Here is a 20,758-nt window from a genome sequence, read left to right as displayed (position 1 = left end):
CTCTCAAATACTGGAGTTATAGGCAATGAGCCACCACACCAGGTTGAGACACTGTTTCTTAAAAAACAAGCAAAACAAAAACAGGGCTCTGGGACTGCAAGTTTGGGCCCAGACTGGACAACTCAACAGTTTAGTGAAGCCTATCTCAAAACTACAAAAAGGAAGCGACCTAGAATGTAGCTCAGAGTCTGGGTTTAGTCCCCAGTGTCAGGGGGAAAAAGTCACACTAGCAGAAAATTCTATGAAGAATTAAATTTATTTGGAAAATTGGGTTCATGGAATAAACAACTTTACCTGGGCATGATGGTGCACATCTGTAATACCGGCACTCAGGAGGCTGAAACAGGAAGATTACTGTGAGTTCAAGAGCAACCTGGGCTCCAAAGCAAGTTTATGGTTGAGCTACATAGCAAAATCCTGCTGGAGAGAGAAAGAGTGAGAGAGAGAGAGAGAGAGAGAGAGACAGAGAGACAGAGAGACAGAGACAGACAGGCAGAGACAGAGATAGACAGAGAGAATAATCCCACTAAAACACACTAAAATTTATATTTTGAGATAACTTTTTAAGCCAGGTATGGTGACACATGCCTGTAATGCCAGCATTCTTGGAGAGGTAGGAGGATGTTTGAACATGGGCAATTTAGTGATTTAGCAAGATGCTGCCTTGAAATTTAAAAGTTTTGGGCCAAGGATTTCACTCAGAGGCACAAGCGCCTGCTTGGCAAGCTCAAGGTGGTGAGTTTGATCTCCGGTCAAAAAAAAAAAAAAAAAAAGGAATGAAATTTAAAATTTTTATTTTATTTATTTTATTTATTTTTTTTTTTTGTCTTTTTGAGACAGGGTCTCCTCCCTATGCAGTTAAGGCTGGCCTTGAGCTCACTTTGTAGCCCTGGCTGGTCTCGAACTCATAATGATCCTCCCACCTCAGCCTCCCAAGTGCTGGGATTACAAGTGTGAGCCAACACGCCCGGCTAAATTTAAAAATTTTAAAAGGGCCAGGATGTAGCTCAGTCTACAGGACTGCAAAATAAACTAATAATGATGATAATAAAAATCATAGTTTCTGGAATAATTTTCAGCATTCCTATGTTATAGTCCATAAAATATTCTTAAGTGTCACTGATAGTTCTTTAAACAGAAGACTCCTCAAAATTATTTATGATCTTGCATCTGCCAAGGGAAACTAATTACTTTTGATTATATTGATTAAAAATAAATTTACTCACTAATAAAAAATATATTTAAAAATAAATAATCAGGAGCTGGGGATTTAGTTCAGCGGCATAAGCACCTGCCTTGCAAGCAGGCGGTCGTCAGTTCAATCCCCGGTACCGGAAGAAAGAAAATAAATAAATAAATAAATAATCGGCCAAAATGATAAATTGTGATGACCTCATAAATGAATCTGCAGAAAAGCAAGCCAGAAACAGGCTTTTTATTAAGATATAACAGCAATAAGGTGTTATTAATTATTGCAGTATATAAACTATGATATGAAATGTTCTTTTTTTTCCAATTTGAGAATTTATGCATTACTACAATCCATATTACATTTTATTTTATAAGGAATGAAATATTTTGGAAGGCAGAGTCATTATAATCTATTACCTTTAGTGGCACCTATTTCCTGCTCTTTGTACAATGTATTTTTATTTTACACAGGGCCATCAATTATGTAGTCAGCTGCCCCAGCGCTTTCTAATCTCTCTAGATTCCAGGGAAGCCTATAGACATGGATTTTTAAGAATTCCTCTGAAATCCTCCCAGCAGAGGAGTTTGCTTTTCCCCACAATTCATGGGCTGTGTCTGGAGGTATTTGTTGTTGCTTCAGCTTGGAGGCTGTTACTAGGATCTACTGGGTAGTAGAAAGAGGCAGTCGAATCCTCCCCACTTCTGTGCCCACATCCAGGACTCATCTGATCCAAAATGTCACCAGTGTCACCACTGAGAAACACTGCTCTAGGGTCACCTTACCCAATGTATGGCTTCTGGACAAGCATCACTGTTAGGTTGTTTGAAATGTAGACCTAAACCACATGTGGTGATGCACTCCTGCAATCTTAGCACTGTGGGAGACTGAATCGACAGGATTTCGAGTTTGAGCCCAGCCTGGGCAACTTAGTGACTTAGTGAAACCCTCTCACTCTCCAGTACGTACCTACACGCATACATACATAAATAAGATTGGGATGTAGTTCAATGCAAAGGCCCTGGGTTTAGTCCCCAGTACGGAAAACAGAACAAAACCAAAAAGAAAAACAAAACAAACCAGAAAGGAAGGAAAGAAGAAAAGAAATATAGACCTGCAGGCTTCACCCTAGACCTACCAGGTGAGGGTCTGCAGTCTAGCACACTCCCTGCGTGGTCTGCAAGTGCAGGGAAGTGTGGGAAGCAGGAAGCTGGAGGATCCAGGACAGACCGCAGTGCGGCTCTGAGGGTGCCTTTCTACCTGTCCAGTGATGCCATAGTAACCCAGCCCTGCGGGGACCCTGAGGGCCCTGCTGTTTATGCCACTTTCCTCATGCTTCCTGTTTATCCCCTTCAGCCCTCCCAGGCATGGGATAGGCAGGCTGAGGTGCAAGACACCACCAGCCTTATCTCAGGGCATCTCTGCCCTGCTACTCCGATTTTGAACTTGTTCCTCTGGCAAGCAGTCCTGCAAAGAAGGGGAGCCAGCTGCTGCTGGAGCTGGAACCGTTAAGGCTCTGGCCATGCCCCAGTGATCCAGAGTCTATTCCTGCCACTGCAGGCCCCTGGGGCCTGATCCTCGTGTGTGTGCTCCTGCCTTCACAGCATGGACCTCTTTGTTTTGTTTTCCTCCTACTGAACCTCCCAGGCTCATACTCCTCTGTTCCTCCTGGAAGTTTTCCGGGTTTCTCTGGGCTCCAGCAGATAGACGACACAACTGCAGAGTCCAGGGTCTGCAAAGGCCTAGCAGAAAAAGTAGCCAAAGGTCAGGTGGGAGCAGTGGGAAATGCAGGGCCTCTGACCATACAAATTCAGGCTTGGTGTTTACAAACCTTTGGGCTTTCTTTCTTTCTTTTTCAACTCTTATTTCAAGAAAAAAAGAAAAAAACTAAAAATACATCAATCAGGGGTGGATTTTTCAAGAGAAGCAGAAAATCTAAATTTTAAAAATATGAAATCTTTTACTGGGCAAAGTGCATGCTTGTAGTCCCTGTACTCTGGGAGGCTGAGGCAAGAGGATTGAAAGTTTAAGCCCAGGCTGGGGAATTTAGCAGTTTAGAGAGCGCCAATCTCAAAAAAAAAAAAAAAAAAAAAAAAATTCAAAAGTGCTGAGGGTATAGCTCTGTGCAAAGGTCTTGGGTTCTACCTTCAATACTATATATAATCTGATTTCCGAATACTGGCAACCAAATAAAAAATGAAAACAAACCATAAAGCAGATCAAATCCCTTTGCAAGAGACTAAGGCCTGAGATATAAAATCTGTTGCCTGTAGGATATGTAAACACTTTTCCTATTGTGTTGTCTTTAGCTGTGCATGCCTTTGTCTCTCTACTCAGCAACTTGAGAGTCAGGCCCTCAACTCTCCTGTGAAGGAATGAATGTGGGGTGTTGCTACCTGCTGCTGGCTCTAGGCATACAGTGGACTTAAAGCCACACGGTGGGAAGCATTGCTAGGTTGTCTGGACATCCGTGGCTATCAGTGATGATGTAGGCACCACTTGCATTTAGTGAGTGGGATCCAAGGTAACACAAATAATATCTTATTATGTACTCACTGAGTGTCAGGCACTTTGCTGAAATAAACTCATTTCATCTTTACAACCAGCTTACTTGGTAGTTGACACCGTCATCCCATCTCATAGATGAGAGGAATTAGTTGGCCTTCCATAGACTGGCCAGCCCTGAGCAGCGTAGGAGTATCCGGTGCTCCAGGACTCAAACATGCCCCGGATGTGCATGTGGGAAACAAAACCAGACTAACCAATCAATCAACAAACAAATGAAAAACCTGTTATGGTTAGCAATATGGTTTCTGCTTGTCCAAAAACAAAGTCAACAATGTAAAACTCTTAACTGGCTTTATTTTCACTTCTAGAATTGGGTTAGTTACACTTCAGAAATAGAAAAAGTATTTTACTAAGCCCAACAGAGGAGCTTGGTTTTGGAGACAGGAAATGGGGAGAGAAAAAGGAAGGTGTGGGGTACAGGCCTGTAATCCTAGCATTTGGGAGGCTGAGGCCAGCCCAGGCAACTTAGTGAGACTCTATCTAAAAAACCAAGGCTAAAAAAAACAGACTCAAAACAAAAGTGGATCACTCATTTCAGAGTTACTTTCCCTGTAAGGCAGGGACAGACAGACTAAAGAATAAAAAAATAAGTGACTGATTAGAATCAAATTACCTCCTTTTATATATAAGGATTAAGGAAGAGGGAATTTTATTATCCTGCCAGTTGAGATTTTTTTGTGTTTGTTTTTTGCAGGATGCTGGGACCTATCCCAACGCCTCATGCAATTTAAGCAAGCGCTCTACCACTGGGCCACACTCGCAAGCTCTATTTTGCTGGTTAAAACTGTGTTTTGTTTTTTAAGAAATCTGGATTTTAACTGTTTAATCCTTTTTTCTGAGAAAGATAAACAGTTTAGTCTCAGTGTGCGGACATGGAGCACTAGAGTGTACTCCATTTTGCTGTTTGCCTGGTCTGTTGGGGCTCAGCCAACCCCCAACAATAGCCTATTTAACACCTATAAACTGTAGAAAGAATGTGCTGTATTTTTAGCACTTTTCCAAATTCTTAACACTTCAGAAAGCCATAAAACCTGCAGTGACATTACCCAAGGTATTTGCACCCCTATGTCCATGTAGCTACATCTGTCTTTTTGACATTGCTGCTGCCATGATTCAAGCAGCCTGTTCTTTCATATTGCAGCTAAAACACTGTGTTGATTGATTTCTTGGTAAACTTTTACTGAATAGTAAAAAAAAAGTATATGAGTCATAAATGTGCACCTATATGAACTCTTTCATAATGAACTCACCTGTGTAACTGCCATTCAGATCAAGAGGCAAAACAGGTTTTAGGGGTGTAGCTCAGTGGTAGGGAACTTGCCCAGCATGCTCAAGGCCCTGAGTTCAAACATCATCTTTAAAAAAAAAAAAAGAGGCCAGGCATGGTGGAACACACCTGTAATCCCAGCAGTCAGGAGGCTGAGGCAGGAGGAGCACCACAAGTTCGAGACCAGCCTGTACTACATAGTGAGTTCAAGTCCAGCCTGAACTACGTAGCAAGATCCTATCTCAAAAACCCAAAATAAATGAGTTATTAAATTAAAAAAAAAGAAAACAGAATATTCTCAGCACCCTAAAAGCCCATTCCCATTCATAACTTCTCCTAAAGGTGGACATTTGGGGGTGTGTCTAATTTTGGGTTACTATGGATAATGGTGCCATGAACATTCTGTGTCTGTCTTTTAGTGGATGTGTTCCTGCATATATTGATTTTTTTTCTCCAAGAATATGAGTAGGCAAATTATCGATGAGCTTCTATCCAAAAGAGGCATAGGTTCTGAGGATATGGTTTGTGATCTTCTAGTTTGAAGAAGGTGACTCTGTCCAGGATCCATGTGTCCATCCACAAGAGTTGTCCTTGCTGTCCTGTGCAGGTAAGCACTATGGCCCTCCTTGTGCAGTTTGAGAATCTTGCTGTGAGGCTGGAGGTCAGAGGCTGCATTCTCACTCTGACCACTAGAGGCCAGGCATTCACAAGGGACTGGGGACCAGCAGAGCAACTTCGGGGCAGGCTTCCTCTCAAGGCTTGTGCGCTTCTGTTTCCCTTGGTAATAAATAAGGGGATAAGTTGACTCTCTTGAGGGTGTGAGAGGGAGTTTTTTAAAGTGCATCTCAGTGGTAGCAGATAGAACCGACCCCACATGTTCTGGGCATTTGACATTTCTCACCGCGAACCCACCCTTCCTGTGATATGGAGAGCCTGTGTGCAAAGGCAAGCAGAAACATGGAAGTGACACCCAGGATCTGGAGGCAGATTTATTTAACGTCGAACAGCACAGATAGGGGATCAATTGTCCCTCAAAATGTTAGGCCTTGAAGACCCAGGGAGGGAGATTTTTATGGGGCTTGCAAAAGAAGGGGTATAGAGGTACAGTTCTTGGCTGTCTTTGATTGGTTCTTATAATGCACATCACAGTGGCCATTCATTTCTAGAAGCCTCCAGAACTGCAACAAGAACTATTCCCTGGGCACCTAAGAAACTGAAGTATACTGGCTGGGGGATAGGGGAGCATTTTCTGTTACATTTTCCCCCTCTTTTAGTTTCCCCAGCAAATCTTTATTGTTTTTGTTTGTTTGTTTTTTGTTAGGGGGGGTTGGAAACCAGGGATCAAACTCACAACCTTGTGCTTGCCAGGCAGGCATTTGGACCACTGGGCTGAATCCCCAGCCCTGCAAATCTTTATTGGGAATGTTACATGTGATCTTCTGAGCTAAGGTCCAACTAGAAGCAGTAACATTAGGGGTGTCAGGGGTCCTAGGATCTGCCCTAGCCAACATCCGTGACACTAAAAGTTTTCCCACCAGGAGTTTAGGGTTTCCCTTATTATAGAGTTTCTCCCTAAGTGGATTCTGACAAGGGAATGATGGAGATAATCTGATTGAGGAGAGTGTCCAAGGTGCCTTGGATGCTCAACAAATCTTTATCATTTATAAGAGTCTTATTGGTTATTCTTTATTCTCCCTAGGCAATCATCCCTAGAACTAAGGTAAAAACCACAGTTAGAAAGGGAGCAAGGAAGCAAGGACTGGGGTAAGCAGCCTAAAAAGATACAAAAATCAAGAGAAAAAGGTGTGGAGCATTCCTGTGAGCTGTGTTAGCCGTGCATGGACTGGTCAGCATCTGGAGTGACCAGAGCAGGGTTTTGAGTTGATAGTCCCTCGAGAGTGAGCTATCTGGTCCAGGTAAATTCTCCAGCAGATCTAAGGTTGGATATCTGAATCTTGTAGAGGTAGTTAATATGCACCTGAATTACATGTATGTGCAGAAGTATCTACAGGTATAGCTGGTCTTCAAGCTAAACTATATGGAACTGGTTATAAGCTGCTCCTATAGAGTTATGTACTATTCTTTTAACTTTTTAGAGCTTGTGGCCTATATGCCATATGCAATTTTATTTCATCTTCAATTGTTCTGTCAGTTTTTGAACTATTCCTGCTACAAATACAGACCTGTTATCATTGCCAATAATCAAGGGTAGGCCATAGCTAGAGAGGATTTCTCACAGCGGGACCCTATAAATTTTTGTAGTCTTGGCCAGCTTGAGTAGAGCTGCAGAGGTATAGGTACCAGCACTGTGGCTAGAGCATACAGAACATATGGTGGGGGAAGGTCTGGCTCTGATTAAGATGGATCTCTTGGGGACTGGGGATTTAGCTCAGTGACATAAGCGCCTGTCTTGCAAGCAAGCAGTCATTGAGTTCGATCCCCGGTACCGATAAAAAAGAAAGAAAGAAAGAAAAGATGGATCTCAAGAGCACAGGGTAAAATTTTCCTGGCTGGGTTGATGTTTCAGTCAGTTGAATTCCCAGAGGGGGCTTAGGTCTCTGGACCAGATTATTTTGTGAGCACAAGTTTGCCACTGTTGGTGGCAGGTTTCCAAACAGCAGCAGAAAGCAGTTTGCTGTGCAAGTCACCCCTACAGGAGAGCTTTGGCCAAAATAGCTTTGTCCAAGGTGACCACAGCATACCTAGCCTGTTGGGCTTCATTCCTAATAGAGCTACTTTCATCTGTAAACAGAGTGTACTCAACATCTGTAGTGCTCTACAGTTATTCACAAGGTCCAGCACAGCATGTGGCACCTGCACAACTATGTCTCAGCCTAAGGTAAGTTTGTCAGTTTTCTTGATCAGAAGGACAGTGGCTGTTAGAGCACGGAGGCAAAGAGGGGAGGCAGCCCTCAACAACTGGATGCAACTATTTGCACAGGTAGGCCACTGAGTGCTCCAGGGGCTGACAGTCTGAGTAACTATCATTGTTTTTGTGGCTTCAAGGATCCAGAGTCTACAGAAGCCCAGCAGTTCCAAGAAAGTTGCAGAAGTTTTTTTTTTTTTTTTCCTTAGCTAGTTTCTGCCAGACATTGCAGCAGAGCTTTTGTACTTTTCCAACAGGCACGTTGGGTGTCATCAATCAGAAGGGCTTTTTCAAAGAGGAAACAAGTGTTTGAACCTCTTGAGGTTGAGTCCAGGTCAGCTGCAAAGAGGGGTTGGCTGACAGGAGCTAGTCAAAGGCAGAGGAAGTCATTCTTTAGGTCCAGGCAGGTACCTGGACCTAAAGGGGAAAGAGGTACCAGCCTGTACCAACAGGCTGTAAGTGGCAGAACACTGAGGCAACATATATGGAGAGCAACTGCGATAGCACTGGCAATTTGGAGATCTTAAACTGACTTTACAGGCAAGAGAGGTGTTTTTTGGCAGTTTGACAGTCTATATATATTTTTTTCTTGGGGACAGCAAGCAGGAAGGGCACAGAAACAGGTTGTCTCAGAGAAAAGGTGCTGGTGGCTTGGTCAGATTTGTTGTTAGAACCTCCCTCCAAAATAGTGAGAGAGTTTCTAATCTCTTTGTGGTAACTGAGTCCCAGTGAGTTGCATCCTGTCTCAGGATTTTCCCAGATGAAAGGGCTTATGCAAGCAACTCGCAAGCAGAGGAAGGCATCTTTTAAATCTAGACATGTAAACCAGGTGGCATCTGGAGGTAATGTCTAAAAAGGGTGTATGGACTGGGAACCACAGAATGCAAGATGATGGCTGTGTTGTTGACAGCGCGGAGATCTTGCATTGGTCAGTAATCCTCATTTGGCGCTTTCACTGAAAAGTGTTCCAAGGTGATTAATAGTCCATCAGGATCCCAAACTGCTTTAGGTAGCTGAGATGTGGCTGGAGCATGGTTGGTGGTTAGGCCCATAGGTGAGTTTCAACTCACACATCCAAGGAGAATTTTCAGAACTTCAGGATTGTGGTTATCTGTCTCAGGCTGATGCAGGCAACATCTTCCTCTCAGGTAACAGCCAAAGTTGAAAATGAGACAGAGGCTGACAGGCTTGGAACAACAACAACAACAACAAAAAAAATGGATGCTTCTAACTTAAAGAGATCTCCTCCCAGAGGTGGAATGGGGACTGGCTTACACAGGAATTCATGTTTGGTGAAATGTTCTCCTAGGCTGCCAGGTTGTGCCTAGCAGAAGGGGAAAGAGGCAAAAGTCCCACCTGCCCTGGTGATGGTAACTTTTTGATGGAGGGAACTTTTCAAGGCTGAGCATTCTGTTTCATTGTCTACCAGGAAAATCACAAGTTTGTCCTCAACTTTTGCAATGACTGTGAACTCTGAGGGGCTCAGTTTGATAGAGCTTGGTCTTTCTTATCCATCCAGGCCCGACAGGATGAGGAGAGGTTCAGGTTGAACTGGGCCTGGACAGTCAGATTTCTTTGTGTCTCACAGATGGAGGGGGCATTTATTTCTTGTGTCATAGCCCTTATAAATCATAGCCAGAGGGTGTGGTCTTCTATCAGCCTGGATTTTCTTAGACCATCAGGTGCTTTTCTTTTATCAGATTTCTAGATAACAGTGGTTGATGGGTCTTTTGCCTCCCTTTTTGATGTCTTTGAAAAGTACTCAACTGGGTTGTTTCTAGGCAGAGTAACCTTTGGAAAGGCAATGGCAATTCATTCGTCAGGGCTGATAGTCCAGTTTTTCCTCAGTCAAAATGTGGAACTCAGAAGGAACTGCTGACAGTCATATTGGGTGGATGTTAGATGACACCATCTGTCATGGCTTATGTCAGTGGCCCCTAAGCCTCATTATGAACTCAACCAAATCTAGCACTTGTGATTGGTTCATTGTCTAGTGCTCAGATTGGTGGTGTTAGTGCCACACCCGCCGAGAGATGGAACCAGGATAAGATGTAACAGCAGGAAGAAGGTGTGTCTCTCTCTTTTGCTGGTTCATGCCTTACAGTTTGCAGCTGTCATGAACTGCAGCCCTGCCATGTCACCCTGCCTTGGAGCCAACTGAGTATGGACTGGAACCTCTAAGAACTGTAAGAAAATAAATCTTTACTTCATTCACTTTGGGTGTTGGGTATTTTATTCCAGCAAGGAGTAAAAAGTAACTATGACACCACCTGACCAGAATAGGCATAGCTGTGAAATAGAAGGTTCAGGCAGAGGGCCGCTATGACTGAATGCAGGCAATGGCTATCTAGAGCCAGTTCAATTGGCTGGAAGTAGATAAATCAGGAGCATGGAGTAAAGCTATAGGCAGTGGTGGCCAATGAGGGTGCCAAGGCAGAATTCTCAAGAAAAATAGGCTTTTTTTGTTTTGTACTGAGAATCAAACTCATGACCTCATGCTTGCCAGGCAAGTGTTATGCCACTGAACTAAATCTCTGGCTTTTTTTTTTTTTTTTCTCTTTGAGTGGTTTGGTTTCCTTTTAAATTCCATAATTTCAGAAAAGCCCATTTTCCTGCAGTCAGAGACTTTGGGTTTTGACTAATTAGTTCTGATCTCTGACTTCCTACATGTGTATTTTGTACCCCTGAATGATGACACAACAGACAAAGGGTGAGTGTCCCTTAGAGAGAGACCATTAAGGTGCCTGCCTGGCTACGCCCCTCATGGGAACTTAATGCATGACATAGCTAAGGAGAGTGCAAGGCCCGTTATGCCATATGTCAATCACCATAGAATCACAGGTGAGGGCCCAATTAGCCATCACAACCTGTGTTTCCCAGTCTTGGTGCCCCAGTGGAGCAGCTGTCCATTCCATTCACACATTCATTCAACAGGTACTCAGAGGACAAACATTTCAAATTCCTTCCCTTGAGGGTGGTCCTGACTAACCAGAGTTCATCAGATTCCCCTTCTGCTGGAGTTGCGCAAGACTGACAGACCAACTGAGATGCCCCCAGGGGTCTTACCAGAATCAGGCAGGCAGGAAAGCTGGCAGACAGGTAGACTGTGTCTTCCTCCCTTTGGGGTCCAATGTGAACTACTCAAGTGGAGAGCCAGAAATCTTCCTCCAGCCCTCTAAGAGGACTCAAAAAATCTTGAGAGTATGCCTTCCTATTGGGACTTGGAGAGGTCCTCATACATCTGTGAGGACCATGACTGGTGACCAAAGAGGTCAGCATAGTCAGTCTTCTTGGCCAACATGGTCAGTCTTCCCAGCTGACACATCAGATGCTATGGCAAGCAGAAACACCAAAATGACACTCAGAACTTGGAAGCAGATTTATTTAACATCCGGTGGCACTGACAGGGACCAATTGTTCCTCAAAATGTTAGGCCTCGAAGACCCAAGGCGGGAGATTTTTATGGGTTTGTAAAAAGAGGGGTACAGAGGTATAGTACTTGGTTGTCTTTGATTGGTTCTTAAAATATGCATCATAGTGACCAGCTGTTTCTAGGAGACAGAAGCAACTGGAACTACAAAGAGGAACTATTTCCTAAGCAACTAAGAAACAATATACTGGTTGGGGCCATTTGCTGCTACACCTGGTGTCTGGGGTCTAGCTGCCTCCTACAGGTAACCCACCTGCTCCCTGCCCACACACACCCCACTGGCTTTGCTGCTGCAAGTATAGCCAGCCCCAACCCCCGCGCTGGCTAAGTCTTTTCCATTATTCTTACCTTTGGCTTCAGCAGATACCTGCGCTAGAAGCCTTGAGTTTTTCAATTGTAAATGTTTTCTGTTTCCTTTGTAAATACTTAACAACTTGTTCTGGGTGGGGGCTGATTTATAGCATATACCAGCTTCTGTGGTGTAGATCCTTCTACTCTCTTACTTCAGGTTATCAGTGTGATGTCACTAAATGTAAACTGGATAGAGACTCTAAGTAGTTATTGTATGCAGGATTCCTACCTTATAGATGTAACATATGTACATAAACACAGATAAAAAGTACAATGTCATAAGACCGGGAAGTGCTATGTTTTAAGCATTACTTTAAAATTATAATTTAGTTTTACATATAATTTTATTTTTAATAAAAATTATCTTTAAAACCAGTTTGCAAAGCTCTCAGTAATTTTATTTATTTTATTCTATTTAAAGTTTAAAATGTTTAAATAGGGTTTCACAAAGTCACTAAATCACCCAAGTTGGGCTTGACTGTACAATCTTCCTGCCTCAGCCTACCAGAGTTCTGGAATTACAGGCATGTATTGTGACCCCTGGTTATTTTATTACTTATTATTATTATTTGCAGTGCTAGGGATTGAATCAGGAACTTTTACATTCTAGGCATGTGCTCTACTTCCCCCAGTGCCTTTTATTTTTTTTACTTTGAGACAGGAAATCAATAAGTTACCCAGGCTGACCTTGAATTTGTGATCCTCCTGCCTGAAACTCCCAAGTGGCTGGAATTACAGGTATGTGCCACCGTACCTAATTGACATTACTTCTTGAGAGGCAATAGGGTTAGCTCCAGCATACGCCTACAGGTAACCTACCATAGTCCCTATTAAAAATCACATTTGCTTTTGCAGTGCAAATCATAGCTGTATTCTCTAAGAGGCAGGAAGTGCTGGCCTTGCTACTTAATAACTGTAGGCTGGATCTTAGCTTTTTTTTTAGGAGACAGGATCTTTCTATGTTGTACCAGCTGGCCCTGAATTCCTGGACTCAAGCAATCTTTTTGCCTCAGCGTCCTGAGCAACTGGAACTATAGGCATCTTGAACCTTGTTAATACCTCAGTTTCCTAGGCTGCAAAATGGAAGTAATAATACTAATATCTATTTCAGAGATTATTACAAGAATTTAGTGAGATTATGTATGTAGTCACTAGCGCAATACGTGGAAGCCAGTACATAATTATTAAGTATGGATGTTTTTGAGAGAGAGAGAGTTGATTGACATTCCTGAGGGTCAAGTTGCACCTTTAAAATATCCTGAGTGGCCAGAGTGACCAGCCAAAGGGTGACCTTGCCCCTACTGGCTAGGCCACAGATCCTGGAGCCCTTCTGTGGTGGATTTCAGAGTCTTATGCCGTGCCCGTTCCTCCCTGACCGACTGATGGAGGAGCCCATCCCATTCCTCATTCCCTGGCTGCTCAGAATTAACAAGGCCAAGTGTAAAGCCCTCTCTTCTCACCATTAATCATGGGAAAACAAGCCATCAGGACATCTCTGAGGGAAGATAGTCACTAAGGAAAGGCAGGATGGGGGTACAGCATGGCTGGGTTCTGTTGGGGGCTGCACCTAGAAAGCCCTCAGGCTCCTCCTAACCCCTTCTTCTGTCATGCCAGGGGTCTCCCAGAGCCCTGCCCCACTCCCGGGCCAGCTAATTAGGCTCCCTGGCCCCTGGGTGTGTGTTTGGGTATGGGGAGTATCTGTCATTTCCTGTTACTGGTTTAGCACCCAGGAACATAGCAGATGTTCGTTCCTCTTTTGTTTTGCCTTTTTCTGTATGAAGAGCAGGACAGGCACCGCCCAGCCCACCTGGTCTGTGCTGAGGATAAATATGTCAAAGCTTTCAGGGCTTCAGAAAAGCAAGAAGGTGTGGATTGCCCTCTTCCCCACACTTGTTGAACTCAAGCAATCTTTTGCCTCAGTGTCCTGAGCAGTTGGACTGCAGTGCATATTTTCTAGGCCTGGGGTCAGAGTTGGGGTGAGCAGGCACTCCTGGTTGCTGGTCTAGGAAGTCCCAGTCTGAGTTTTGACCTCTAATCTCTGTAAAGCCCTCTTGCATCAGTGGCCTGTGGGGACTGGACCACCAAACCTGGCTGTGGCAGGTTCCCAACAGGTTGTAAGGAGTGGTGCTCCTGTGATCCTCCCAGCTCACATAGCCAGATAACTACTGGAGCTGAGGATCTTCTTCCTTGGCAGGGGGAGCTGCCCCTAAGCTTCAGGCGGGCTGATCCCCACCTCACTCCACCCTCCTAGGTTGGACTCTGACTTGCAGTGAGAGGGGGAGAATGATGGAATCCTTCAACTCCCTGAGGTCACAGGCTTGAAGGCTGTCCAAGGAATGCAGATTTGAAACATGAAATCTATGCTAGTTTCTATGGGAGATCAGACAAACCAGTTAGTTCCTGAGTGCCTCAACCTCCTGAAAGGCAAAATTCAGGATTAAAAATGCAGCTTCATGTCATGGGACTGGTGGACAAAGTGAGCTGGTGTACTGAAAAGCACTTCTACAAAGACTGAGATACAGAAGGGCTTGAGTCATTCTTGCTATTTTTTGCCAGGAGTAGGAGGGGCCACATGGTTTATTTGGAAAAGTGTGACCTTTGGAACAGGCAACAAGAATTAACTCTGGTTTTGCAACATACCTGCTGTGTGATTCTTGATGAGTTGAAAACATCTCCCTGTAACATGGACATTTTACTTGGAGGAGTGTTGCCAAAATTAGAGGTCACAGGGATAAAGTCCCACCAAACACTTAGCACACAGTAGGCACTCTATAAATACGAGGGTAACTGCTGTGCCTGCTATTTCATGTAATAACCATAGCAACAGATACCACACATTATTCTGAACCTCCTGTCTCCCTCATTTTCAGGGAGCTAAGCCCCACTCTCCTGCCCTGTAAGTAGTAGAGGCACACGTATATGCCTTGTTAGATTCCCAGGAAGGAAGAGCCCCAGGAAGAAACCTGTTTCCTGAGTTCCCACTGGAAGGACCAACTCGCTGTGCTTTGCCCAGGGCTGTCCTAGTTTCGGCAATGGGAGTTCCATGCCACAGGAGCCTCCTTAGTCTCAGGCAAATTGGGAAAGGTGGTTCCTTACTTGCCATTAACTGGGACTAGTCTCACCCTGCAGGCATTTTTCTAGTGCCCAGTGTTGTGGTCTCAAGATGTGTACTGGGGTTGGGGGGTATCCTTGTGGTAGAGTACTTGCTACGAATGCTTGTGGGCCCTGGATTTCATTTCTAGCACTATGACAGCGAAAGAAAAACAATGAAAACAAAGCAAATTTGTATTGGAAATCTGAACGGACCTAGGAATACTGTAGTAGCTGGAAGAGCCATTTTAAATCCTTTTCACTATGGTAAGATCTAAATAAATACATGAAAATAAAAAATTAGTTCTGGTGTTAACACAAAACTGTCCAGGTGTCATGACACATGCCTGTAATCCTAACATTCTGGGAGGCTGAGGCAGGAGGATTGCCCTGAGTTCAAGCACAGCCTGATATCCAAAAGAAGAAGGAGGAGAAGGGCAGAAAAGAGAAGAAGAAGAAAACGTGTACACTGTATACATTCCTTGTTCAATTACTTCTGTTTCTGCCACTACTGTGTATAGTACTGTATGTACACTACAATATTCAGAACAAAGAAATGGTCAAAAGAAACTCCAACTTGGTAATTTTGCTTTTATTTGCATAACTCACATGCAGTACTGTGTTGTATAACAGAACATATACTGTACTGTAAAGTACAATCAGCAAAAATTACAGTAGTATATAAACAGGTGCCCTGTACAAAAAAAGGCATTGAGGGTCTATAGAAAAGGTGTCCAAACCGTACAAAAAAAAAAAAAAGATGGGCTGTAAATCCAATCAGCACGTCTCAGCTGTAAATGGTACGTCATTAAATGAGCAATGGGGGTGGGGTGGAGAGAGAAAAGGAAAGAGGAAGAGAAAGAGAAAGAAATGAACACTGAATTGAGGCTCAACTAAAAGTGCCCCAAAAGAAGCAGCTCTGGAAAGGTTGCAAAGGGTAAGTAGGGAGGGTGTTCCAAATGGCATTAACAGCTGGGCACAGGCTCCAAGACAATAGTGACAATAGTGGCTTTTTAAGAGCAGGTGGTGTGGGGAGGCTGGAGAGAAGGGGGTGTGTGGCAGGAGGGGAGGATGTGGGACAGATTTTATGTATATATATATATATATATATATATATATATATATTTGTTTGCTGAGACAGGGTATTACTACATAGTTCAGGCTTGCCTTGAACTATGTAGCCCAGACTGGCCTCAAACTTGTAATTGTCCTATCTCAACCCCCTGAGTGCTGGGAATAGGCATACACCATCATGCCTGGCTTTTTTGTTGTCTTTGGTGGGGAGCAGATTGTGGACAGTACTGGACATGGTCCTTGCTGGTGAGTGTGGTTTCATTCTGTGGACACTGGCGCTCTAGGGAAGGATTTTATGTAGTGATTGATAGATATGTGCTGGGTCCTGGAAGCCACTTGACAATATGAGAGATGGTGGATCCCACATGATGCCACCTGTTAGTGGCCAGACTGTGGTCACAGCCATGTAGATTGACCTGCACATCACATGGATACCTGCTCTTGCCCTCTTTCCCCTTTTCTTTCATTCACTGCCTCCAATTCCTCCACCCTTTTCCCTTGTTTGTCCCCTTGCTGAGCCATGAGTGCTCCAGCCCAGGTCATAGGTTTTGCTAAACTCTGCTGCAGTCCCAGGGAATTCCAATGTTTGCTTCTCAACCCCCTACTGGTCTGAGCAGTGTAATCCTCCTGTAGTGGGGAAATGAGCAGGGAGCAGTGTCCATCTTTTCCAGGGAGGAACTGGAAAAAAGATAGCAGAACAAGAGCTTGGCTTATGGAAAAGGTAGTAACAAGTTGCTGTGAAGCAGAGCAGGTGTGAGCGCTTTGGCGGGGGCACTCTGCTTGTCTTGTTTGAGCTACTTCAAGGATGTGTCCTGTTAATTCACAGCGATTTTCCTGAAAGCCTTCTAGAACTAGGCCTGGTGAAGGGCCTGAGGGAAGTGTATCTGTCCAAAAGTCATTAAGCAAAAGAAAAAAAACTGAGTTGGGAGTATAACTCAGTGGTAGAGGGAATGAGCATGAAATTATGCATTCAATCCCTGGTACCTGGGCGTGGGGGCGGGGGAGGGCACCTGGGAAAACAGGCCTGTGGAACTCAAACTGCAGCAGAGACATATGGCAGAAAGAGTAGTGCATGGATTCAAATGCAGCCTCCTTAGCTAAATTTCAGGTCAGAGTGCCTCAACTCGTAATGACATAAGGTTCCAGGGCCAGGGGCACAAAGATAAAAAGCCATATATTTTTTTTTTTACCATCAAGGAGACACAAGTCTTGTAACACATTAGCCGAGGGCACACCTTCACATTTGGTGAAGGTCACCAAAAAATGAGATAGCAGTGCATTGCACAGACTGCTTACAAGAGTGTGCTGCAAAGAGGACGTATGACTCAGGAGGGGAGCAAAGCTAGGAGCTCAGGCCTGTCAGCCCTCGGCCCCTCCCTCCTCTGTCTTCTCAACCGTGACCGGTAGTCCTGAGCTCTTAAGTATGCTGAAAAATCTCTTGTTGGCGCTTCTCAAAACGGGTATTCCTCGAAGCAGACCGAATCAAAATAGCTGGAGCTGAGGCTCCAGAACTGCATTTCTGAATCCACCCACCCCTGGGGGGCAGTCTGAGGTTGGTAAGCTAAGCGTCGTAGTTTAAGGAGCACTGCTGGACAGGGAGCTAATGACCTGCTTCAAAGATGGGTCAGGCCAGCTAGCAAGGCATTGTGCGTAAAAGAGCCTTGTAAACAGAGAGCAATCCACCAATTATAATAATATAACTCAAATGATATCTAAATAATAACCACAGTACAAGAACTGCAGAGCGCATTGCAAACAGCCCAGTCCCATTACCACGGCGCTATCACTCCAGAGCAGTCAGCGCTACTGTCCCTTTAACGCACCCCCACACTGGCCTTCGCACCTCCCGCGGGGCGACGGGTTGGGCCAGCGGCGCGTGCGCGCGGGGCCTTCCAGCTGGCGGGCACGGCGGCGTGACGCCCGCGCTTGTTGCGTGCGTGCTGGCCCCGCCCCTCCCGCCCTTTCTCCTCCCCACTGCGCGGGGCCTAGCCCCGCCCGCGCGGTACAGCTGGGCCAGTGACGCCGGCACCGCCACCACTGTGCGTTCCATTCTCCGAACCCAGCGACCGCCTAGTCACCTCCCTTGCTCCCGCCTGCCGCCGCCTTCTTGTCTTCCCGCAGCGCCGGCCAGCGTCAGCCAGACAAGGGCACGCGGAGCCTCGCCTAGACTCGAGAGGGCTTCGGGTGCGCGCAGCGACGGAGCGGATCTGTGGCGCGGAAGCCGCGAGCGCCCCCCTCCCGGAGGTCTCCGCACCGCTCCCGGGTAAGTTGTCATCGGGGCCGGGGCCGGGGCCGGGGCCGGGGCCGGCCGGACGGCATTGTGTTACTGCCGCTGCCAGCCGGCTGTCAGGAGTGCTGGCCGGTGCGCACTGCCCAGGAGGGACGCGGGCCGAGCCTTGTCGGCTGCCCTCGCGCCAGCCCGCTAGCACCGGCCGCCCGGCTCCCGAACCCCTCGTTGTTGTCGCCCGGCCCGGGGACCGTGGGGCGGCGGTGGGAGCTGACACCAGGGCCTCCGGATGTCTGGCCGGCGGCTTGGGGACTGGGTGCCCCGCGCTGGGGGCCCGGCAGCCTAGTTGGGTCGGTGCGGACGGGCGGGCAGAGGCCCTCTTTCTCTCTCGAGCCGAGAGAGCTGCCGGTCCCGCGCTGGCGGGGCTGGTGGAGCGGAGGTGGATTTCCTGAGGAAGCCTGCGAGCCGCCTGTGCGTGTGCGGGAGCCGTCTGGAACCCTCGCCCCTTGTCTGGTCTTTAATCTCGAAAACTTTTATTATCTGGGCTGGAACGCACTGAAACCACTTCCTGTTTTTTATGTTTCTATATACATTTAGAGACTTCTTTACGCTTGGGTTTTAGAGACCCCAAATATTAGGAAGTGACTTTTCGCACGTTGTGGCTCTGTGGCTGCTGAAGTGGAAAAAGTTGCCTCTAACGGGATTGGGAGGGGCAGGTGGTTTAGGGAAGGTGTAAGCCAGGGAAAAAGAAGCCTCAAAATCCAGTCTTTGGTGAGAAAAAGTTCTTATCTCCAACGGAGGAATAATGCTGTGGTAGCCACAGAATTTTCTCTTTGGCGGGCAGAGTGCTGCTGGGCTTTGTTGATCTTGCTAATTGGGGTTGTGTGTGTTCTCTACAAAGGTTCAGAAAGATATACCCAGTGCAGTTAAACTTAGGTATTTACTACTTTTTTAGATCCAGAGCATAGAGTGTCTTTCCACCCATCACAATAATTTAATTTGTTTCTTTCTGTTTAAATCCTTTTGTCTAAAAAAGTATATATGAATGATGCACACGTTTTTTTGTTTTGGGAATTCCACACCCAAATTGTCACCATCTAGTGGAGGCTAGTAGAGACATGCCCTTGGCACAGACTTCTGAGTTATCTGAGCTTTGCATTTTTAGTTAGATGCATATTCAACCAGAAATGAACATTTTCTCAGAGTTAGTGGAGGTATTTCTGCACTTCAGAAAAGCAGTAATTTGATAAAGCAATGATAATACCAATAATGTGGAAGAGTTCTTAAGGCCTGTGTACAAAGCTTTGTGTAGCAATTTACTATTTGATCTCATTTGGTAACCAACAAACTTTTGAGGTAGATACTGCTCCTGGTTTATGTTTGTATGTCTGTAGAACACTTACTCATTTTTTCATTTAGCTCACAAGTATTTGTGTGATACAGAGTATATGTCTATCACTTGTGACACTGCAGTGAATGGCAGAGCTGAGCTGTCTTTTTCATGGAGCCCACAAAGTCAGTTTACTTTGGTTTATCTTGTTAGCTTTCACTGGGGGCCTTTTGTTACTTAAGGAACTTTGCCCAGTAAGTTAAACAGAAGAGAGTATTATTGGTTTGAAGCCTGGAGATGGTGTTTCTGTATCTTTTTGGATACCTTTTACAGATAGAGTACGAAACAAATCCACACCTACTACTACTGATCAAGACCAGGCTCTGAGCACTCAGTTTTTAAAAAACGTGAGTGCAAACTCATTTGTCAGATAGTACAATTTCTCTTACTTGCTGAGGCTTGCCTTCGCAAAGCCCAGCACTTGGGCCCATTGAAGGAGGAAGACAGGTAGGATGAGGTGTTATAGGTGCAGACTGGCAAGTGATGAGACCTCAGCACTTTGCCTGGTTTCTTGGCCAGTCTCCACAGTGTGGCCATTGAACTGCTCTTATGTAATGTGCCTCTCCTGGCAGGGGATTTCCTCCTTTGCTGTTGCTGGGGCAACAGTGCCTGCTGCCCTCCTTGCTCTCCACACACATATAACAGGCACCCTCCAAAGATAATAATTCATCTGACTCCTAGAAGTTAAGATTTCTTTCAAAGTCTATTGCTATTAAGCATTTTTTCATCCCCTTGATTCTTGTGTCCCCCAGATGAAAACTTGCGTTTTGTTTCAAACGCTTCCTTGTGCTCTCTTGCCTTATTCTTACATCTGACAACTCCTGGTTACTGCTGGTAGGGTGTCTTGTGGGCTCGGAGAATAGTGGGGATTTAGCTCAGCGGCATAAGCGCCTGCCTTGCAAGCAGGCAGTTGTGAGTTCGATCCCTGGTACCAATAAAAAGGAAAAAGACAAAAAAAAAAAAAAATCAATGAGAGCCGGATGTAGTTGGCTTATGCCTGTAATCCCAGCACTGGGGGTGGGGGTGGGGAGGCTGAGAGAGGAGGAGGAGGATCATTGTAAGTTCGAGGACAGCCCAGGCTACAAAGTGAGCTCAATCCTAGCCTGAACTGCATTAGTGAGACCCTGTCTCACAAAGACCCCCCCCCCAAAAAAAAAGTCAATGAGGAAGAACACTGTTGTCCCCTTTTCAGAACCAAAAGAAATATAGTGGGAGAATGAAGTAGTGAGAGAAGGCCAAAGAGCACAAGTGCTTGTCTTTGCCCTCTAGTTCCCCATTTACCAAGGGACAATACACAGGAGCAGTG

The 20,758-nt window shown here is 45.4% G+C and overlaps 1 protein-coding gene across 1 annotated transcript in view; it reads left to right on the top strand.

Annotated features, from left to right (window-relative positions):
* The first annotated feature begins 17,915 nt into the window (after positions 1-17,915).
* Positions 17,916-20,758, top strand: part of Susd6 (sushi domain containing 6) — a 99,435-nt gene continuing 96,592 nt past the window's right edge. Inside the window, exon 1 of the mRNA XM_003472382.5 lies at positions 17,916-18,098. The gene's annotated coding sequence lies outside the window, so the exon portion shown is untranslated. The remainder of the gene's footprint in view (positions 18,099-20,758) is intronic.

This window comes from Cavia porcellus, unplaced genomic scaffold (assembly GCF_034190915.1).
Source record: "Cavia porcellus strain 051 isolate PalLab524CR breed Dunkin Hartley unplaced genomic scaffold, mCavPor4.1 scaffold_31, whole genome shotgun sequence".
NCBI classification, from domain to species: domain Eukaryota; kingdom Metazoa; phylum Chordata; class Mammalia; order Rodentia; family Caviidae; genus Cavia; species Cavia porcellus.
This window is presented reverse-complemented; position numbering and strand designations above follow the sequence as displayed.